We start from the raw sequence: 24,563 nt of genomic DNA on the forward strand, positions 1-24,563 counted from the left end.
AGTCTTATCCCAACTAACCGATTTTACAATTCCCCACTACCTCTCCACTAAAAGGCTCTATGCTTCTTAACCAAATCTATGCATAAAGATTTTACTGAAAGGAAGTAGAACATAGTATAAGTAGAAATGACATTAAGAAGATTCTTTTCTTGCAAGTGATAAATACTGACTCTTGAAACCCAAGGTTTTTCCGTCAATACTATCAATTAGATGTTGAAAACATTCTTTGATTGACCTCAATACTATTAATTAGGTGTTGGATCTTTTATTGTTTTAATGAAGGCAATGACCATCTCTACCTTTGGCATGGGATGACGCAATTTAATTGCCATTTCCTGTCACTTATATGCTAGTTTTAGAAAACGACCTGGAAATAGAATTGATTTGGCCACCGATTTCTGAGTCGACGGTTTAACCATCCACTTCAAATGCCTGTTCTAACAAAAAGAATAAAAAATAATTAAAAATAAAAATGGTAAAAGAATATTGAATGAGTCAATGATTCGACTATTCAGATCAACGGGTTATTGATTGATTTAACGGTTTTTAGTTAGGGATTGGGTTTGACGTAAAACAGAACCGATTGCTTGAACGGTCCGATCGTATGAATCAATGATGATTTAAAAACCATGATATGCATAGTCAAGAAATGTATCCCTTGACTTTTGCACTCATAGCTTCTAGGTTAGCTCGATCTAACATTAATTTCATATTATAAGAAAAGTGGTATAAAAAAGTTTTGGATACTTTTCCTACAAGTTCTTTTTTTTTGTTTCTTCCTTCAAATTAGCAAACTACGTGCTTCTCGTCAAGCTTTTCTATAACTCCCAAGTTGTGTACCGTTTCACTTTTCACATTTTGTCTTTCAACTTTCCCTACATCATCTTCTAGTAGGGTTTGGAATATAAGAGGTGGCATGGAACACTTGGGTTCTTATTGTCACTAAACATGATGGGAAGAGGCTAATATGAAGACTACATGTGAAGGTTGAATGTAGTTTGTGGGATAAGTTGACAAGCTGAATTGGTGAAGACAAAGGAGTGGTGAAATAGTTGTGATGGGTGCAATAGATGTCATAAAGGGAGGAGATGCAAAAGTAGGAAAGAATATCGGTGTAGTCAATTAGGTCACTATTTTTATAAGGAGAGGTAGAGGTGGTATTGGTTGGGACCATTCAACAAATATGCATCAAATTGAGCTAAACTCTATTAATGAAGAAGCAATCAAATTCATAGGCTGAGAGGTGTTAATAGGATCATTTTGAAAAGAATCTTGTTACATGACAGGAGCAACTGATCTAGTCACTATCTATGAGTCACAGGCTTAAAGTATCCTTTATACATCATGTTTGAACGAAAACAAAATAAAAAATAAAAAATAAAAAGAATCAAATAGCGATCCTGGGGATGAGAGATATGGGGAATCAACCTCATTTACTCAAGTGTAGCTTCTTAAAAGACAATGTGTTACTCTCAGCAACTACGCCAGTATCATGGGCACTATGGTGGGTCTCTTCTCAAATGGTTGTTGGAATAGTTCTAATAATACATTAGTGATTGCGACATGTACCCAATATTAGTCAATAGGAAATACATAATAGCGCACTATGGTGGCGCTAGACATAAATTATCCATTATTTTATTATTTTTGTTAAAATAATTAAAACTAATAAATAATAAAAAAAGAAAATGTAAATGATTCCAAATCCCAATAGTTTAAGTTTTTCTTTTTTATTGTTTTTATTTTTAATTATTTTGACAAAAATAATAAAATAATAAATAATTACTGTCTAACGGAATAAAAACATTTGGATGAAGGTGAGTTAACTGATAAATGTGTCACACAACTATTATGTATTTATTCATTGTACTTATCTAAAGTGCCTACTACATCTGGACCCCGAGATGATGGATTTAGATCACAATAGCCTTAATACGTGCAACAACTACATGCAAAATTTAGTAGTTTTGGAAAAGGCAGTAATTGTCATGGACATTTTTCGCCAGGAAATAATCCGTGGCCGATTGAACCTCCAGTTTCGTATATGATTGGTAGGTTCGATCATGGTGGCAACTAACAGAAATTGATTGCAAAAAAGTTTTCGATCTATGTTGGGAAAAGGTATAATCTAGTTTAAACGGTTCGAGCTTGTGAGATCGCTGACCAGAATTAGGTCTCTCCCCTCTTAATGCTATTAATAGATTAAATCCTAAGAGCTTGTTTAGGACTGCCTATTAATAAGAGAAGCAACCAAAGAGCTTGTTTTGGTTGTCGAATAATACGAGTAGAGGTTGGCTGTTAGAGCTTGTTAATAGCTATAACCAATTTATTCATAAACATATGAACCTATCCTTGCATCGATGATCAATGATAAGAATCAAGGCTGAACTAGTCCCTTCAACCGGAAGCTATCTCCCATCAATTTGATCTTTGCTTTCTGTTATTTTCTGCTATTTTCTTATTTTCCTTAGCTTTACAACCTCCCTTACTTCGTTTAGTTGGAAATAAATCCACCCAATCTCTGTGGAGATGACCTTGCTCATCACTATCTACAAATTATTAAACCAGAGCAAGACTATTTATCTTTGGTTGGATTCGACACCCACCAACTATGTATATAGAGAACTTGTCTTGGCCTAGTGTTCTTGGGGGGGGCAGAGGAGACTGCTCCTGTGGTTCAAGCAGAGCCGAGCTAGATCGATCCACTCACGAGCTTCCTGCTACACAGGACCCTCCCTACAGATTGTAATACTGCCAGAAGGGTAGAGCGTCAGGCGGCCAAATACGTCATGATAAAAGAATGGCTGTACCAAAGATTTTACACGCTCCCCTACCTGCGCTACTTGTGACCTTTCGAGGCCAAGTACTCATGAGGGCCTGTGCGGTAGACACTTGGGAGGCAGGGCTCTCACCCAAAAGTCACTATGATAGGAGTACTACTGGCCAACAATGAAGGTAGATGCGATCGAGCTCGTTAGAAAATGTGACATGTGTCAGAAGCACACCAACATCCACCACCAGCCCGCCGCCGATCTAAAATAACTTACCAACCCATGGCCCTTCACACAATGAGGAACCGACATACTCGGTCCATTCCCACCAGCGATGGGGCAGAGAAGGTTCTTAGTGGTGGCAGTCGATTATTTTACCAAGTGGGTTGAAGTCGAGCCTCTCGTGAAGATCACAGCTCGGAATGTGTAGAACTTCTAGAGGAGTATAGTGTGCCACTTTGGACTACCCCGAGTGCTGATCTCCGACAATGGTAAGCTGTTTGAAGACATTAAATTCTAGAATTGGTGCAAAGACATGGGGATACAGCAAAATCTCACCTCGATGGCGCACCCTTAAGCCAACAGCCAAGTGGAAGTCACGAACAGAGCCATCCTTCGTGGATTGAAGGCGCGCCTAGACCGAGCTAAGGGGTTATGGGTAGACGAGCTACCCGGTGTACTATGGGCTTATAGGACTACGGCGAAGACTGCGACAGGCGAGACTCCCTTCAACCTCACCTACGGCACCGAGGCAGTCATCCCTACCAGGATCGAGGTCCCCACCCTATGTCTAGAAGCGTATGACGATAAGGCAAGTGAGGATGAGCTGCACACCAACCTCGACCTACTTGACGAGGTATGGGACCTCGCATACATTAGGACCGCGGCCTACTAGTAGAGGGTAGCTCGGTACTACAACACCAGAGTCAAGAAGTGGAACCTCTGTGTCGGAGACCTGGTTCTTTGTAAGATTATGGTACCTGAGCCCGGTGTTGGTAAGCTTGGCCCAAATTGGGAGGGACCCTACTAAGTAAAGCAGGTACTCGGAGAAGGAACGTACGAGCTCAAAGCCCTATAAGGGAAACAAGTACCTCGAGCATGGAAGATTGTCAACTTGAGGCAATACTACCTATAACTACCAAGCTAAGTGGACTGTAAGTCACTCCAAGAGCCTAAGGGTCAAAGTGTCGAGCAAATGGGAGACCTTGGCATCATATAAGAGCTAACTGCTTCAGCATGTGTAATGCCAAAGGCACGGGTAGCTCGGGTGAGAACCAAACCTCAATAATTAACTCAGGCAATGATAGGTCGGGTATACGACCTATTATGTTACTCACATCAGTGTACATTGTGAAACAACCCCTACTAAGTAATAAGAGATAGTTCGGGGTGACACTAGTTGAGGGATCCTACTTCGGGCACTTAACTCTAATTAGTTTGAATAAGATGCACTTCGGTAAAGGATCAAAATGCACAACACTTTGCAAAAAAGGATATTTCATTCTTTAAGTTTCTTTACAATGAGCATATTTTGTACGAAACAAAAAAAAAAGAAAACCGAGCTCGTAGGCTCAATATGTAGGGACTGCCCGAATTACTTTGGGGACCCATCCTCTCTACTCGGGGCCTCAACAGGAGCTTCCTCTTCACCACCCTCCTCTTCGGAGTCCGAGTCTTCAATGGCCTGGTTGGCGATCTCCCGGGTGATTTGCGAGGTGGTGATGGCGCTCACGTCCAGTTGCGGGAACTTGCACCTGATGAGGAACCGGCTTAGCTTGAAGCCCATGTGGTAGGCCTCTTCTAGCACCTCGTTGAATTCGTTCAACCTAACGTAGTCTTGGACGGATTTGACTTTGGTCTCCTCAATGGCTTGGGTGAAGATCTTGGTCATTCCTTCACATCGGCCTGAAGATTCTCCACCTTGCGCTCTAGGGCCACCTGACTTGCTTTCAAGGTAGCCACCTCCCGCTCCAAGGACGCCTTGTCTGCCCTTAGAGAGACCGCCTCCTGCTCTGAATACACCTTGTTTTTCTTCAAGGTGTCCACCTCATGAAACAACCCCTCCTTCTTGGCCATCAGCGCCTCGATATAAGTCCTTTGAACTTGGGCGCCGTTCTCCAACTTGTGAATTTAGCCACAGGCTAGTCTCAGCTTGGTATGGGCTGCGCGAGCTGACTCTTCAGTAGCTAAAGCCCGCTTTAGATGCCTGTCAAACTAGAGGGTCAAGGCGTGCACGACGGATTTCACCTGCCAAAAAGAAGTTAGTCAGCACCATCAAAAATCGCAAAACGGAAGGGGGGAGAGGGAAGAAACAATACGCCCCACAATGGAGTGGGTAGATGCCCGAGCTTCAAGTTGAGCAGGCATGAGATCGGCTCAGTCGGCGACCTCCTCGGCATAGACGGTCCCCTTGCTCTTTCGGAGGGTGCACCGTGGGACAAGAATGCTCCGGACAGCCCCCATCACTCCCCGAGTTGGAGATGGTTGTCTCTGGCATAGGGGCAAGCTCAGAGGCAGGTTCTGGATTTGAAGCTGCCTCGTGCTCGGGCTCCATTGCTGTCTCAGGCTCCCGAACTAACAGATTATCTGGCTCCAAGTCCATGATTGGAGCCTCAGACATCTCGAGCTCAGGAGCCTTTGGGGAAACGGTGCGAGCTTTTTTGGCAGCTCGCTTCTTCCTCTTCATTCTGTCAAAGAGGTTCCCTGCCTGGAGCTTGTTCACCCTAAGATTGTCTTCCATAAGCCTTGCAAATAGAAGCTCGGCATTAGAAATTGTTAAAAAGAACTTTTGAGTGAATTGAAGCTAAGTGAAAAATGACCTACCAGGACTCAGGCCAGCTTGTACTAGCTTGCCCTCAGCAATAAAGTCCCTGTAGTCGAACCCGAGCTCTGCCCAAGATTGGAGTGTCTCCCTTGTCTCCTTGTCTAGCCTGACTCCGATGTTTTGGATGACCACCCTCCACTGGGAAAGGAAGGGCCATCCTTCGGGACTTCGGACTATGAAGTAGTCCTGCTTCTAGGCTGGGACCTTGCTTAGGAGCTTATGCATGAGCTTGAAGCCCGAACAAGGGGAAAGATAGTAAGCCTGCCTATGCTCTGGGAGAACTCCGGTGTGCTTCTTGATGGATAGGATCGAAGAGAAGATATCCAGGTCCAAGGGAGGGCATAGTCAAAACAAAGGGAGATCGTCTCGACCACATTGCATATCGAGTTTGGGTGGAGCTGGTCAATGGTGACATTGAAGTGGTTTAAAACTTCAATGGTGAGAGGGTGGAGGGGAAGACAAAGCCCAACTACGACCTGCTCCCTAAAAAGCAGGATCTCGTCAAGACTATAGGTGTACTCCCGGGGCAGGTTGTATTGAAGGATGAGAGACCGAAGTCTCTCCAAGGTCATGGTACGGGGCTGAACTTGTTTGGCATCCGACCTCGGTGAGAGGTGGATGCCTGATGGCTAGAGGCCTCCCGCGCCTTGTGGGACTAGACTTCGGTTGGGTCACCCTGAGCCGAGGTACCTACCTCGGGCTTGTCTAAAAGATTGTCAAAACTAGACATCCCGAACAGAAGAAATGAACTGAAAGGAAGCTAGGGGAGGACTCACCAAAAGAATGCAACCGAAGTAAGGGACTTGACGAACTAGGAACCCGAGCTGGGGACCTTTAGGCGGGAGCTAAAGATGAACGCTAAGTGAACTTGTGGTAGAAAATGACCCAGGACCCCGACTATTTATAGGTTCTATACTCATGCATCAATCGTCAGGATCTAGATGATCCGACGGCTCTCAAGAAAACCGGCTACACGACCCCTGAGGTGAAAATAATTTAGTGCATTTCTTTGACACCTGCGGAGTCTATAATCTTGTGGCATCCGCGCGTGAACTGTACGCGACTCAGGTCACCCTTGATTGAGCCACACAGTGAACTGGTCTGACCAATGAGTTGCCTAGCTAGACAGCCCGAACTCCGAGCCTAATCCACCTGTCATTCCATGAACTCCCTGCACTGGGTCAAGACCCCTAGCACGGAGAGTGGGGGGCAATTGATGGAGGCTGATTTGGCCCGACCTCGTAATTAGGGGACACTTGGACATGGTAGCATGATAGACTGGCCGCAACTCGGCGTAATGGGCTCGTTGGGGCCCTGCCTGACAGTTCGGTACAAGTGGCAGTTTGGTATAAGCGACAGCTCAATACAGGGTGGTATTCCAATCACTCCGATCTAAAGCTCCCCCGAGTTGGGTCCACCACAAGCTAAGGCTCTCTCGGGCTAGATCTACCCCGAGGTAAGAATACTTCGGTAACAAGTCACGAGATCGACACCTATATGTGAGCGATAACTCAGGAATGACAATTCGGATTAGATAGTTCGAGTACCCCGACCTGCCGGCCTGATAGCTACCCTTAACAGCTTCCCAATCTTGTGGGACTACACTTCGTAACGCCAAGCATTACCTCCCCACCCGGTCCGAACGGAAGTGATTAACGTTAGTGGATAACGTTTACCCCTAAGTGGCGCACAACATCATAGCAGTGATTTTGGGACCGTTCCACAAAGACCGCGAGGATCCCATTAAATAAAGGCCCTCCTTTTAGGGCCCCAAGGTATTGTGCTATCCACACTCTTATCTCTCTGCATTTCTCATACTTCTTCGCTAAAGATCTAACTTGATCGTCGGAGTATTCCTGCCAGGTGAGCTCCTCGGGAATTCTTCATTGCCTTGTTCATCTAAGTGTTGTCCGTCTCAAGTGTAATTCTTCATTACAATTATCAAACTTCAAGAAAAGTTTCAACAATAACCAAAAACTTCAGGGAGGTTTCAGCAATTTACCCTAAAAATAAAGAAAAGTCAACAAGGTAAAATTAAATAATTGATAAATTACATATTCATTTATAAAGAATATGTTGGAGTCAAGTTGGGCAATGATGTCAGTACCTAGTTGTCACTTTTGTTTTTCTGGCTGCAACTCATTAGTCATTAGATATCTATTCTGGGAAGTTTTTAGTAATAAAATAAAATTTATTAAAATGAAAAAAAAAACAAGAAAGAGCTATACGAATAACAAAACAATAAAACCAGCCAAACAATAACAAAACAAATGAAAATCTTCCTAAAGTTTTGTTCAGCACTATTATGGCCATGTGCTTCTTTCCTGGTTTCATGAACAATCCTGAGAGCAAACCCAAACTCTCATGAGAAGTGACACCACTTTTAGGTTCAAATAAGTGAATTTACACTATATGTTCCATTATTTGACTAATTTCAGAACTTCATTAAGAGTTTAATTCAACCTCTCTCATCATAACGGATATCACTGTTTATATTGTGATGGGAAATTTCTCAATGTTAGTGCTAACACTCACATTGCTATAAATTAATTTTACCCATTAAACCCAATACTAATGGTTTTTTAGTTCAGGTTGGGTTACCATTACAGGTGACTAAGTAAAGGGTTTTAATCCCATCTCTTTAGTTGTCATTCTTACCAATTCTCTGGCCAAGCCCTTGGTAAGATGATCAACCAAGTTTTTACTTGACCTCACAAAGGTTATAGAGATGACTCCATCTTGAATTAGTTGCCTAACAAATTCATGTCTCAGATTTATATGTCTAGACTTACCATTGTAGATACCACTGTAGGCTCTTGACAAAGTTGTCTCACTATCACAGTAAATGGAAATTGGAGGCATAGGACTAGGCCAAAGTTTTATATCCAATAATAAGTTCCTAATCCATTCAGCCTCTTTTCCAACAACCACTAAGGCTATGAATTCGGATTCCATGGTCAAGTGAGATATACAAGTTTGTCTCTTGGATGCCCAAGAGATCGCACCACCACAAAGAACGAAAATCCATCCAGAGGTGGACTTGTTATCTCCATTACTGTTAATCCAATTTGCATCAGTGTACCCTTCTAATAAGGTGGATAATCACAGTAAAATAAGCCAAATTTCAATGTTCTCTTGAGATACCCAAGAACTCTCCCAATTGCCTTCTAGTGCTCTACACTGGGATTACTTGTAAACCGACTAAGTTTACTTACTACAAATGCAATATTAGGTTTGGTACAAAGCATAGCATACATCAAGCTTCCTACTGCAATAGCATACTCAAGTTGTGCAATTGCTCTACCAGTATTTTCTACTATTTTTATATTAGAATCATATGGGGTGCTATATTCTTTAAACCCTAAATGCTTAAATTTCTCAAGTACTTTTTCGATATAATGTGATTAGCTTAATGCATAACACCTACTGTGCTTTTTAACTTTTATTCCCAATATGGTATCTACTTCTCCTAAATCTTTAATCTTGAAGACAAAGGATAAATAGTTTTTAGTTTCATTTATAACAACCATATTTGTACCCACAATAAGCATATCATCAACATAAAGACATACAATTACTCTATAATTCTCAGTGAATTTTGAGTAATGCATCTATTAGCACTATTATGTTTAAAACCAAAAGCTAGAATGCAAAAATCAAATTTCTCATGCTACTGTTTAGGTGCTTGTTTTAATCCATATAGTGATTTAACCAATTTACAGACTTTCTTCTCATTTCCAAGAAGAATAAATCCTTCTGGTTGTTTCATATAAACCTCTTCATTTGAATCACCATTTAAGAAAGCAGTTTTAACATCCATTTGGTGAACAGATAAGTGATAAATGGATGCTAATTCTATGAGTGTACTAATAGAAATTGTTCTAGCCACTGGTGCATAGGTGTCAAAGTAATCAATCCCTTCCTTTTGACTAAATCCTTTGGCCACCAATCTAGCCTTAAAAGTTTGTATAGTTTTATCAGTGTTGTATTTTCTTCTAAACACCAATTTACATTTTATTGGTTTTGATCCTGTAGGCAAGTCTACTAGTACCCTTGTGTTATTTGACATTATTGAATCCATTTCATTATTTATAACTTCCTTCCAAAATGCAGCATTTCTAGAGGTCATGGCCTCACTGTAGGTTTTTGGATCATTTTCAATGTTCAGGACAATGGGTATCTTATTCAAAATCTTCTCTCTGTCTGCCTCAACCCAAAATACAATTGATTGAGTAGAGATAAAATCTGAACCTAAGTGTTTCTCTGTTTTTTGTCTTTGACTTTTTCTAGTTCCTATTGTAGGTATTACCATTGTGTCATTTCTTCTTTCAATCTCATTACTATCAATAGGTATTGAGAACTAAGTTTCTCTTTTAGGCTCTCTGTCATTTTCTGTAGATTCAGAACACAGTTTATTTTCAAAGAATTCAATATCTCTAGTTACAATTATTATGTTGGACTCTAAGTCTAGAAGCTTATAAGCTTTGCTATGTTCTGCATATCCAACAAACATACCTCTCTTTGCTCTAAGTCCTAACTTGGTTCTTTTAGGATCTGGAACTCTATAATATGCTAAGCACCCCTACACTTTTAAGTATGCTAAATTAGGTTTTTTCTTCATGTCCATAATTCATATGGGCAATTGTTATTAATTCTACAAACAATTCTGTTATGTAAATGGCAGGCTGTTAGGAGTGCTTCCCCCCACGGGTTTAAGAGTGCATTAGCTTTTAATAACATGCAATTTATCATTTCTGTAAGTGTTCTACTTTTTCTTTATGCCAGATCATTCTGTTGAGGGGTATAAGGAGCAGAACACTGATGTACTATTCCAAAAATCTTCATAGAAAAAATTAAACTCATTTTTAAAGTATTCAACACCCCTATCACTTCTAAGGATTTTAATTTTCTTTTATAGTTGATTTTCAACTTCAGTCTTATACAATTTAAACATATCAAAGGTTTCATCCTTAGTTCTCATAAGGTAGACAAAAGTGTACCTAGAAAAGTCATCTATGAATGTTATAAAATATCTCTTACCTCCATTATTTAATACACCATTGAGTTCACAGATGTCAGAACTTGAGAATTTCTCTCAACACTAGGGAAATGTTTCTTAGCCATTTTAGGTTTTATACATATCTCACATTTTTCAGTTGATTCATTACTGTAAGCAATTATACAAAGTTTGCTCATGTTCTTTATGGATTTAAAATTCAAATGTGCTAATCTATCATGCCATAAAGAGAAAGAATCAACAATATAAGCAGAAATTTTTCCTTCATTAATACTTAATTTAAACATACCGTTACAATCATATCCCTTTCCAACAAACATCCCATTCTTGGATATGATTAGTTTGTCGGACTCAAAGACAACTTTGAATCCCCTCTTACAAACAAGATTTACTGAGACCAAGTTCTTTTTAATATTAGGAGCATGGAGAACATTCAGGAGAGTCAGTGTCTTTCCAAAAGTGAAGTTCAACTCTACACTGCCTCTTCTAGCAACTTTGGCACATGTTTGGTTTCCCATCTATACCTCTTGGCCATCAGTCACTTCTTCATATGTCTTGAACAAAGACTTGTCCTTACAAACGTGGACTGTGGCGCCTGAATCAAACCACCATTTAGAAGACAATTCTGCCATGTTGACTTCAATAATCATGGCAATTAGATTGTCTTCTACCATTTTGCAAACTTGGTTCCGCCTTTCCGATGTCGGCAAACTCGGGCATGTGCCCCTTCTTTCCACAAACATAGTAGGATCCTTTCTTATTGTTACTCTTCTTGAAGTTCCCATCCTTCTTCTTTACTTGTAATATAGGGTTATTCTTCTTTGATTCGTTTTCCACAAAATTGACATTAGAGTTCAGCATACTAGTTAGGGTTTTATCCCTACTATCACTAATTCGAGACTCTTCTTCAATACAAAGGTTTTGCTAAATTTGCTCCAAGGTAAGTTCTTCATCCTTGTGCAGAAGCTTCTTCCTGTAATCCTTCTAAGAGGGTGGAAGCTTGGCAATGATTGGTCCCATTTGGAAAGATTCAGGAAGGATGATGTCAAGGAATCGAATTTTGTTGACTGTCACCAGTTGTTCATGAACTTGATCTAGTATGGGTTTATGGTCGTCCATGGTGAAGTCAAAGTATTCTGCAATAAGATACTTATTCGTACCTACTTCTTGAACCTTGTATTTAAATTCTAGGGCCTTTCCGATTTCTTTTAGAGATGTAAGTTCCTTGTAGAAGTTGTAGAGTCGGTCTAATAAGGCATTCAATATGTGTCATCGGCACAAATGTGAGTCATCTTCTTGTTTTGCTCTTTCCTTCTTTAGATTTTTGGAGTTTTTGTCAGTGGGTTCAGGAAGCGCTTGCAGATTCGGGTCCAACAGATAGTATAGTTTTAATGTGGTAAGAAAGAAGATCATCTTGTCTTGCCACCAACTAAAGTTTATTCCATCGAACTGGTCTAATCGAACAAGATCTTGATTGAAGTGATACTTGCTTCTGCCTCCACTGCAGAATAATGTTCTAAAATTGTTGGAGATATGGGGTTAATATAACTTTGGAGGAAAAGCTTTGAAGCGCATCTGAAGACACTGTCTTTAGAACGTTATTTGCCCCCACTTAGTTTCACTGAGTTTGCTGTTGGATTACATGCAAATCCATTCCCAAGATACAACAGAGCCTTGGGCGAGAATTTGCAACCAGCAAAGTAGAAGAATCTCTAAAGAAACCTTCTGTTAGACTATAGCAGACCGGACTGAGAAAGAGAGAGAGAGAGAGAGTGAATTTCAAAATTGTGTGTTTTTGGAGTCTGATTCATGCTTCTTAAATAGTTTATGAAGAGGTATGAAGAAAAGGTAGGTGCTAGTTTAAAGAAGGCACCTTGAATAGTTACAATTTCAAACATTTTGACTTTTTAAAAAGTAGTTAACAGTTAATGACTGTTAACTTTGAATTGTGCCTCTTGATCACACCTGATCGAATCTTGATCGTTGATCTCATCAACGGTGATCAACGGTCAGCATCACACCAAAACATTGTGCCTTTTGATCACCCCCAGTTTTTTAAATTTGATCAACTGCCTCTAATTCTGGTAGCTCAGCACCATTATCTAATTAATCCTCCTCTCCTATATGGTGATTAACGTAGGGGTGGAAATTGGGTGGGTTTGGGCTTAGGTTGAGTTTCAATATAACAACCTATCTAATCCGTCAATTCATTAATGGCCTATTTAAATAAAGTTAAATGGATTCACCTAAATCCGTCTACCGGCCTAAACCGTTAACCATATAGTAACTTTAGTTTTAAGAAAATAGCTTAAAAGCTAAAACCAACTCATTTTTAACAACTTGGCGGTTAGAGAGTGGACTTATAATTTTTAACAACTGCTTATGGTTGAATCCATGTTCTCATCCTTGTCAACTTATAATTTCACCATATTGTACCAAACAATGGATCATTTTGTCATTAGAGAGTGGACTAGATACAAAAGTAAGCTTTACTGCATTTTCTTGCAAAAAGTGTTTGCTTCTAGATATTCAAACATGAAAGAATTCTCTTGTAATCAGCTTCCTAAGATTTTATACTTGGTACAACATGAAATGAAATCTTATTTTTCATAGAAGAAAGTAAAGCATTATTTTCAATGTGCTTTTGTACAATCACTGGATCTCATACATAAGATGAAGGAAATCTACTAATAAAATATATAAATAGTTTAATGAAGATGATCAAATCATTATTTCAATATTGCTACAGTGATAGGAAAAGAACATTAGACCTAAGGGATGTCCTAGATTATTGCTCAACGAGGGAAATTCATGGACAATATGATATCTCTTAGCAAAGAAGACTGCTCAGATGTATCACCAACATGATAGAATTCTGAAGGTTCAGATAATAAGCTCACACTCTCTTCCTCTATCGGTTGAACCCATGGTTGTTTTCTCAACCTTTTCAAGTTTTGTAGCTCCATTGCAACTTCTTCCATAGTGGGCCTTTCTTCACCTTTTAGACTGAGGCATCTTTTTGCAACCTTAGCAACTACACAAAGTTCCTCAACATTTTTCTCATCCACAAGTCGATCTTCAATTAGTTCAAAAAGACGATTTTCATTCATTGATGGAATGAAATATGTAGCAACTACACAAAGTTTCTTTGTTCTTGTGGTCTTTCAAAAGAAAGAGGTTTTTTACCTGTTAAGAGCTCTACAAGAACCACTCCAAAGCTATAAACATCACTTTTCTCTGTCAATTGACTCGTGTGGAAATATTCTGGGTCCAAATATCCCAATGTCCCTTGAACCAATGTGGTTATTTGAGATTGATCCATAGGAAGTAACTTGGAAACTCCAAAATCAGAATTTTTTGCAATACATTTTTCATCTAATAATATATTTGTGGATTTGATGTCCCTATGAATGATTGGTATAGAGACTTTGGAGTGAAGATAGGCAAGTGCACTAGCAGTTTCTATTGCAATCCTCAATCGATCTTCCCATGAAAGCAAAATGACATTGTTTTGATGAATATGGTGAAAAAGGGTTCCATTGGAGATATACTCATAAACCAACAGAGGTACTTCAGTCTCTAAACAACATCCCAAGAGCTTTACCACGTTGCGATGATTAATTTGAGTTAAAATGACAACCTCATTTACGAATTGCTCCATTTGACTAGAATCCATTATTCTAGACATTTTAATGGCAACAATTTGATGATCAGGAAAAATGCCTTTGTAAACCGTACCTTGTCCACCTTGGCCTATGATGCTTTCTTCATTATAATTTTTGGTTGCCAACTTTAACTCTTCGGTTGAAAAGATTTTCAAGAGCTTTGAACCTCCATTAGATAACTGTTGTTGTAAAAGCAAACCACCATTTTGCTCAAAGTATTTCTCTTTTAATCTCATGAGTTTTCTTTTCCTTATGATGAAGTATAACCAAGAGATACAAATGAGTAATACGAAGATGCAAAGGCTTATACCTGCATACAATATATGTCAATTATTAGTTAGTGAACAGAATATCTAGAGAGAAATGGTCATACAATATAGTCATTGTTATATTGTAATTTTCTTAAGGAAGAAGGTTTCATAAATTGACTAATAACATGGCCGTTTCTCATAAAAAGAAAAAGGAAACTTGGCATAAAACTTCTAGAATCCATGCAGATTTTCTTTTTTCACTGTTGGTTTAACCCCTACAACATCCCCTATATATACGTACATACATACATATTGTGTATATAATGGGATTGGCTGAATATCTATTTGTTGATCAGCCTCCATTTTATAGTTGCTATAGTTCGTTGTATCTCTCTCTTAGTTTTTCTTTTATAAAAATCTTCTTTTATTACCAAATATGTATAATAGATCCCATAGAATGAACATGAGAAATCCATTGTTCATGTTAATTGATGTATAATAGTTCGTTGATCAGCAGTTTTTTCTAGCCAATTAAACATGCAAAATACGAGAACCGTCTTATTTTGCTAGCCAAAATCTTGTTTGAATGTGAAATAGATCATCAAGTAACAATATTTCTAATTCACTTCCAGACTTCTAATCTAGAAAAGGAAATTTGTAATCAGCTTTTACAAAAGAAGAGCTCATAGCCAAATCCAATATATTATGATTAAATGTTACATATTATGTTCTATAAAAATTATACTTTTATATCATATGGCATCTCACCAAATGTTGGGTAATTATTGGTGAGAAGTGTTGTAAAAATAATAATCAGAAGGTAGGGAAGTTATCAATGAACACTTTGTAAACCAAAATGTGACAGTGTTGCAGAATAGTTGTGTCGAGACTGAGAATTGCAGAGGAAAAGAGGGTTGAGTCATACCATTAGGCCACTCTCCTTAAACCACATTTGCCCCTACAAGCAGCCGAGTAAATACAAATCGGTCGTAAAGAAGGAAAAGCCCACAACTACTAGTAGATGTGCACTCGTTTATCAAACCCCCACGAACCACTCAAAGATAATGCTTAGACATAGAGACAATTGATAGAAAAGGAAAATTGTGTTATTGTGTGCACTTATATGTATCCAACACTTTATTTAAGAGAGATGTATCTCTCAAAAACAATACACCTATTCGAAGAGACACAAAGAGGAAGAGATACGAAGAAAAACATTTAAAAAAGAAAATTAAAATTTAAATGGACAAACTGGTTACAAACCAAACAGTGAAAGAGAAAAATGATAGGGTGTGGCATACCCACACCCCACCCTGGCCCAATGTGATATATAGTGTTTTCCACTTATGGGTTCTACATATAGAGGAAACAAACCTACTAATATACTCAATTTTATCTCTTTACCAAATAATGTGGGACAATAACTCTTTTCTTACATGCAAGAGAAGAGAAGAGAAGAGAAAAAAGACCACCAAAAAATCAATGAGGTGAGATTCATAAAATTTTGAATCACAGTTGCATTCAATGTGGTGTTGTGTGTTAAAAGTGCAAAATATAACTATCATGCATACAGACCATCTTTCTTACCATCGCCATAAGTACCCTTTGGACAAGAGCAATTGTATGATCCAATTGTATTAGTGCAAGTTCCTATGCAAGGATAATTATTTGGATCATTGCACTCATTTACATCTGGAAAGAGAAAGACAATAGTCAAAGCATTAGCAAAAATATTATAAGTGTTCGCATATTTCGAAGACCTTCTCAAATCACAGATTCATATTGATTCTTGGATTTATTAGTAACGTTTTAATCGTCGTTATAAAATGAACGTAGTACTAATTAAGCAAGGGTAATGGCATGTAGACTTTGGAGGGAGTGGAGTAAAACTGAAATGATTCAAGTGACAGTATTAATGGCTAAACAGAATGGCTAAACATGATTCATATAACTGATCCAGTGAAATTGAGATAAGGCTTAGATGATGAGGAGTCAAATAGAAAAGTATTAAATTAAATGAGAAGGTTAAATTATTCGATTATAACAGGAATCATTAGAATCTCATGGAAATAATATCATATTTATCAGCACCATGTTTATATTTTGATGACTAAAATTTATGATTCATGTATAATTTAGGGCTAGGCTTATAGTAGTTCAAGCATAGCCCAAGCTAAAATTGGACCCTGAAATTGATCGTAGGGTTGTCTCTCATAGCCTATACATGTAAATACTGAAGGAAAGGAAGAGAATATAATGAATCCGTACCTTGGCAGCCGTCGGGGAGATAAGGATTCCCTTGAAAACCTTTCTTACACTGGCAAAGATAACCGGGGCCATTTTTGGAGTGTATGCAATCGGTATTGTGCCCGCAGGCATAGTCAGTGTCTGTCCCTCCTTGTCCTTGTGCTTCCTCGCAAGAAATGTTGTTTCGAATTGCCCAGTCCAGTACTATTGGAGTTCTGAAGCCAACGTTTACAAGGTATTCCACCTCATTTCTTAAGCTCCATGGATAAGAACCATTTGAATTAAACCAGTCTTTGTCGGCCAGAAAGGCCATGCTGCATTTGCTCATATTCCAAGTGGAGTCTGTGGTAGATAGATTGCCAATACTGTGAAGTGATGGCTTAAATGAAACAAGATCTTCTGGTATTGCCGTCTGGCAGCATCCGGTGCCTTTACAGCGTTTATTGGTCGCGTCCGTGTTACAATGACAAAGTGAAACACATTGGGACTCTTGGTCATTGGAATCAGACATAAGGCCATGTATGTTACAACCAATAACCGTAAATTTGTTCCGGGATTTAGAGAATCTATATTCCCAAGGAATTATGGTCCCCTCCCTGCTATAATCATATATGGCATTGTGGTATGGGTTCTCCCCCATATCACAATTTTATCACTATACTCATCACTGTCAAGGCCATACATCATCAGTTGCGGACGATGGTCAGTGGCTGTATTGCACAACAACTTGAATTCATCTCTATAACAGCTTGGATCATCTCCAACGAGGCCAAACGGTTATCAGTTGCGGACTATGGTATCATATTCGGTTCAATCTTAATTAGGTTTCGGGTTGATTCTGATTTCTGACCTACACCGTGCCCAATATAACACTGAAGAAATGTATGGTGTCCTTAGGTAAGAATACCGGTATTGTTATTTGGATGGGTCAGGTCGGGCTTGGTGAACCTATTCCAATTAGTCAAGTTGGGGGTCGGGTTTAGGTTGAACAAAACAATACGAAACCCGTCCCTTTGGCATCCCTACGTAAGACATAGACTAATTAGGAAATGTTGGAATGACCACATGCGCTATCAAGAGGAGTCCTTTACGGACCAATGGTTTCATCTGGTGACTTCCATGTGTGAAAAACAGCAAAGCGTTTATGTTTAATATTTGTATTTAAATTTTGAAGTAAGAGAGAAGAATAATTGTTTGGATTTCGTAGTAATAGCATACCTTGGCATCCATGGGGAAGATAAGGATTCCCTTGAAAACCATGCAGGCAATTGCAAAGATATCCAGCGCCATTTGAGGAGTTGGTGCAATAGGTGTTACTCCCACATGCATACCCAGCCACGTCTCTTTGTGCTTCCTCGCAACTCTGGTTTCGAATTGCCCAATCCAGTACTATGGAAGTCCTTATCCCAACGTTAAGAAGGTATTCGACATTGTTTCTTATGTCCCAGAGATGTGAAACTTGTGAGTCAAATGAATCCTGGGCGTCGGACATAAGAAACAATTATTATCTTTGGCAGCTAATATGGGATATGGGATGCTAATATTTCCGCATTTTCTTTGGCAGCCAACTCTTGTACCTGGCCATGTCAAAATTATTAATCTAGAATTTTAAATTGGGCCGTGCCGCCCGTGGCCCGGCACGACTTTGGACTAGCTCGTACTGGCATGGTAAGACAGTACATATGCCGTGTCAGACCCGATATGATGGTCCATGCAGTGTTGGGCCTGGGGTTCAAAGTCCACGGGCCAGCACAGTACAGCACGACCAAGCAAGTAGTGTCACCCGCGGCTTGTATGTCTGCACTGCCCAGCACGGTCCAATTTTATTATAGTATATAATATATTAATAAAATAAATAATTTTTTCAATTTTATTATACTAATTTATTTAATTATTGTATATATAAGCAATTGTAAACAATAAAATTCATATAAAATTAAAATTTTAAGTTATTTTTTTAATTTTCTTAAATAAATAGGTAAAAATAGCTTCGGCCCAGTCCTTGGCCTGACTTAGGCTAAGGCTTGGCACACGGGCCCGCCCGGGCTTGTGCTGCAGCACGGTCCAATTTCATAGGAGAGGGCGGCACGACCCACACTTTGCACGAACCACTTGCAAGTCGTGCCTACACCTCTTTCATCTCAAGTAAGGATGTAGTCCTCACATAACCATCCTTAAGAAGAGGCGAGGAATCAATAAATACATTTCAAGTTCAACACAATATATTAAATATAAGAAATCACATTTGCTTCTCAAACAAAAATGTCAAAGCCTTTAATTTATTGAAAGGGAGAATTCCTGATAAGTATCCTGCACTTTGGGTATAGTGCCACTCTGGTCCCTGAATTTTAAAATGCAATAACTCAATACCTGGACTTTCAATCAAGTTCTAGTTGGTCCATTAATTATTTGTTAAGTGGCATTTCAAAAGACACAAATTCCCTTCGAGTGTTGTCTAATTTTCTTTATCAACCCTTCAAACCTTGATAAAAAAAAATGAAGAGTCCCAAATCTTTGCCTCTTTTATTCAAGAAAGTTGGGGTCAGGAGAATGCCCACTAAGATGTGACTCCAACTTTCTCTAATAGAAGAGGCAAGGATTTGAGACTGTTCATTTTTAATCAATGTTTGGAAGATTGATAAAGAGAATTTGATAACACTTTAAGGGTATTTGTGTTGTTTCAATTGCCACTTAACGAATGGTTAATGATAGAGATTGGATTGACATGTTTTGAAAGTTTGAATATTTAATTTTCGCATTTTAAAATTCAGGACCAAAGTGGCACTAGACCCAAAATACAAGATACTAATTGAGAATTTTCCCTAAATTAAAGGGATAACTTGAGTTAAACGCCCCCTTAGGCCATTGTACAGTTTGGTTCAGCGTCGAGTGGAAAAGATTCCCAATTTAGGGGATGGTGTTTATAGGGAGGGCTGGGATATATATATTTCGGCAATAGGTGGTGACGTCTAGAATAATATAAGATGATTACCTTTATATAACCCTAATTCAATAGTGAAATTTGAAGCAAAATTGGAAGAAGGGTGAAGTCATACCTTGGCATCCATGGGAGATGTAAGCATTCCCATGATAGCCTTGCATGCATTGGCAAATATATCCAAGGCTGTTGTTGGAGATAGAGCAGTTGGTGTTATCCCCGCATGCATAATTCCTACTTCCTTTCTCACATGTCTTTTTTGCGTTTGATCCGCCCACTCTCCATCCCCTCCCCGTCCTCTTGGAGGACAAGGTTATCCCCATCTCCATGGGATTTTGATGATTTTTTATATTGTCAAGCATTTTGTTTTTATTTTTTTATTTTATTTAAAAAATTAAAAATAAAATAGTTAAAATTTACAATCACATTAAAAAAGATTCAACCATATTTTTAAAAATATAAAATACCCACATGCATACATATATAAAATATATTAGCAGAGATCCCTAGGGGCCGGGGATCGATTGGGGTCCCCGTGGGGCAGGGAATGCACTCCCCATCCTTATCAAAATGGATGAAAATTTTTCCATCCCCATTCTTGCAGGGAGAAAATCATCCCTATCCCCACTTCATTCAGAGAGAGTCCGCATGGAAATTGGGGAAATGAGAAAAATTGCCAACCCTAAGATAAATGTAAGTCCTAGTTATCTCTCCCTCTCTCTTCAAGAGTAAAAGAAAATTTTATTAAGATGAAAGAAAAAAGGGGGAAAAGAATAATACAAATGGGTCAAAGCCCGAGGCTCACTCAAGAACCCAGAACGGAACACACTACTAATCAAAACAAACTGGCAACAACAACAAACCAGGAAGGACAAGAAAACGTTGCTACAGAAAGCCACATAACCAAAGGAAAATCAAAAAGACCAACAAAGACAGTGATAGACGCATGGCCCATGCAGGTGTGTGACGTGGCGTAGGGAGAAGAGCAACAGATTTCCTCCCTTTTCTCTTCATTTTCTTGTTATTTTATTTTTGTTCTATTTCCTTGTAACCTGTACATAGGAATAGATCAATAAAGCCAAGGTGTTGGCCTTAGGAAGTAGTCAATTTGGTTAAGTAGTTATTACTTAAGAATATGTCAAGTTGTTAGTGGTTAAGTAGTTATGTTCCTATGGCTTAGGGATAGGCTAAATACTAGAGAAGCTAATCCCTTAATCAATGGCTATGTTAGTGGAAAGAAGTTGAGAATTTTCTATATTTAAACACCACCCATCCAACATGGGAGGGGAGTTGGAAGTTAATAAAATCTTGTGGGCTTTGACTGGGACCTATCATTGGTATCAGAGTTACATACCATGGCTACTAACAAGGAGAGAATTGAGAGCTTAGAGGTTGGACTTGGAGGCGGGAGTAGCTGATAAGTTCCATCAGTTAGAAGATGTCATCAACAAATTATCGGAAGCTCTAGTCTCCAACTGTGCTACATCGACTGCCAACAGCCTTGAATTTAAGGCAAACTCTCCTACCGGGTGTTCTCGCAACATGAAAAAAGAATCTCGACAACTCCGAAGTGGAACGACAATTGTTCTCTTCCAAACTAGCCAAATTGGAGTTTCCTCAATTTGCGGGAGATGACCCCACCGAATGGTTCACAAGAGTAGATCAATTTTTTGAATACCAAGGCACTCTTGAATCTCACAAGGTGTCCTTGGTTTCTTTCCATTTGAAAAGCGAGGCTAATCAATGGTGGCAATGGTTGAGAATATCCTATAAGGAAAAAGGAAAAGAGGTGACATGGGAAAATTTTCAAGAGGAACTCTGGGCAAGATTTGGTCCTACTGAATGTGAAGACTTTGACGAAGCATTGTTAAAGATTACACAGGTGGGTTCCTTACGTGATTATCAAAAAGAGTTCGAACAGCTGGGAAATCAGGTACAAGGGTGGACTCAAAAGGCAATGGTAGACAACTTTATGAGAGGTCTTAAAATTGAAATAGCATATGGGATTCAGATGTTTAAGCCAAAATCCTTGAACGCTACACGTCAATTCAATAGGACCACTATCGACTCTTCTCCAACGAAATTGAAGTCTGCTTCACCAATGAAACGACTCACTTGGACAGAGATGCAAAGGAGGCGTGCTCAAGGCCTTTGTTTTAATTGCGATGAAAAATTTGTACCGGGGCACAAATGCAAAGGGCCGCAGTTGCTGTTGCTTAGGGTGAGAATAAGACCACAAGGCCACAACCTCCGCTCTCCACTGTTCCATTGTCCACCAGCAACGAAAAGAAATATATTATAGCTAATTATAATTTCATTAAAAATCTCATTCTTAACTATAATTTATAAATTATAATTCATAAGCTTTAATGTTTTATGGGATGCGAAAGACCCAACTCTCCTATCCAACCATAAAATATGCATTGGCAAAACATCGATGTGAAAATATAAATAACAATTATTTATTATTCATTTTCAAAAATTATAAAAAATAAATAAACATTATATAATATTTTAAAAAATTAGTTATTAAAGAAGAAATTTTGATTGCTTTGTGGATTTGATAGATCATCGATAGATTTATAATACATTCAATCATTGTGATCAAATGATAAAATTTAATTAATTAATTAATTTTTAATTATAAAAATATAAAACTAAAAAGTAATTATTAAAGAAGAAATTTCAATTGGTCTGATAGATCATCCATAGAGTTATAATATATTCAATTGTTGTGATCAAATGATAAAATATAATTTATTATTATTAATTTTTTTAATTTTAAAAATATTCAATTACTCTATGGATATGATAGTTAAATCCATAGGCTCGGTACACCTCTAATACACACCAATATGCCTCTAATAGGATACTATACACCTCATATCGGACATATCATATCAAAATTTTAAACAGGAGTTCTCATTGAACTTGGAAACATATAACAATGTCAAAAACAACTCTATCAGAACTAAAGAAAAAGCTAGAAAACAAAACTTTTGGAATAGGAAAAATCTTCGTGTCACATGTCTCACTGTCCTCTAAAATTTCAGGTTCAAAATAGGAAGGCGCACATCCTACATGGATTTGAGCCGTTTGGGATCTCTCACAAAAGCAGGGAAAGAAACTCTCGGTTTACAGATTGAAGTGCATAAATCTAGGCATGGGTATGGTAATTACAAGTAAATCCGTTACGGGATAAGTCATTGAGCAAATGTGGCCTGTGAAGATATGATCAATATCACCTGAGGCGCTATTATGATCGGGTCTCCTTTTATGATACGGGTTGATTGGTTATATGTTTTTGAGGTATCATGTCTCTTGGGTATCATAGCTAAATCCAGTTAGACAGCAAAATCAAAGTAAAGAATTAGAGACCCTAAAAGGCCCCAAACAAAACTACAACAGACTCAAGGGCAGGGTCAAGCATATCAAATCAAAAGGTTCATTAGGCAGGGTCAAGCATATCAAATCAAAGGTTCATTAAATTCAGCCTAGGGTCAGAATTTGTAGGCTCAAAATACATTTGGGGTAAGTACTAGCTTGAAATTGATGCCAATCTATGGATGGATATGAATGCATAGAGTATCTTTTTTTGACCTTTTGAATGTTTGTAACTCTGCAGTGGGAATCAGAATTCTGCATTGGGCCTGTCTATGCTTCTCCATAATAATAATAATAATAATAATAATAAGGTCTGATAAAACCAAGATACTGCTATGAGTGGGGTGCTCATGAAAAAAAAAAAAAATTGAAAGACTTAAATCTCCCTTCAAATTTCTATTAAATACTAAACTTCCCATGCCCTTTTAAAAAACACTAAGAGACCTCCCCCATAAATTTATTCCTAACAGAATCATCAAAAGAACTTTTTATCATTACTAATTTTTTAAAATTTTAAAACAGTGGAATAGTTTCTTTGTCCATTCCGTTATCTTCTGTGGTGGCCTATGCTTCCTCAAGTTTTCTTGTTGATTTACTGGTTTCTTCCATTGATCGGCCTCTCTTATCTTCTCTCGCTAACGTGTTTATTAATCTCCCCGACTCTGCATTGTTTGTTCTGTCTCTTCATTTGTCTCTTGTAGACGTCTCTGCACTTGCTAATGTATTGAAGGATGTAGCTTGCAGATCAAACTCTTGCCCTTATTTCTGCAAATCTGTGTTCCCCATAATATGAGCAGCAATATTTATGACTACGACTGGTTTTCTGTTTATCACTTTCTTTCAACTTCCAGGAAGTTTTTTGCGCCTTTGCTCGATTTGAAAGTAAAAATGTAAATATGTACGGTACAAATACATACAAAACAATACAAAATATAATGTTTTGCACTTTACATGTTTGAATTTATACTCTTTCCAAACTAAGCCCAAAAATCAGTGGACCTAACACGTTTCCAACTCTGCCTCAACCCCCTTAATCGCTCTGTAATATATATCATGGTTTTTAAAAATGAACAGTGACCGAACCAGTCAGGGGTCCAGTTACCGGTTTGAACGGTCCGGCCGTTCGACTTGAACGGCTGTTCCGTTCTGACAAAAAAAATAAAAAAGTTTAATAAAAATATTGGAGAACGGGCAAAACCGTTTGAATAGTTCGAACGATTAACCAGTCGGTTCAGAGGTTTGCTGACCAAAATCAATGATTTTGGGGAAAAAAGCGATTTTGGAGGAAAACGGAACCCCGGTTTTTCCGGTCCAATCCGATTTTAAAAACAGTGATATATATAATGCTAGCAAGCAAAAGAAGTTTGCTGCATTGAATAATATTTTTTTTTAATTTTTCATAGCATCATATAAACGTTATTGAAAAAGGTGGAGAAGAGTTTGAGACTGACAAATTAAATTGAATT

The 24,563-nt window shown here is 38.4% G+C and overlaps 1 pseudogene across 1 annotated transcript; it reads right to left on the minus strand.

Annotated features, from left to right (window-relative positions):
• Nucleotides 1–13,315: 13,315 nt before the first annotated feature.
• On the minus strand, nucleotides 13,316–20,061 carry LOC148852229 (putative wall-associated receptor kinase-like 16; annotated as a pseudogene). Its single transcript, XR_016099756.1, has 5 exons — nucleotides 19,832–20,061; nucleotides 17,994–18,252; nucleotides 16,797–17,117; nucleotides 16,116–16,220; nucleotides 13,316–14,587 (listed from the first exon to the last, which is right to left on the minus strand). The product of XR_016099756.1 is annotated as a putative wall-associated receptor kinase-like 16 (transcript).
• Between the last annotated feature and the right edge of the window lie 4,502 nt (nucleotides 20,062–24,563).

Source organism: Nelumbo lutea, chromosome 5 (genome assembly GCF_056320005.1).
Source record: "Nelumbo lutea isolate HS-2025 chromosome 5, American lotus-T2T, whole genome shotgun sequence".
In the NCBI taxonomy this organism is placed as follows: Eukaryota; Viridiplantae; Streptophyta; class Magnoliopsida; order Proteales; family Nelumbonaceae; genus Nelumbo; species Nelumbo lutea.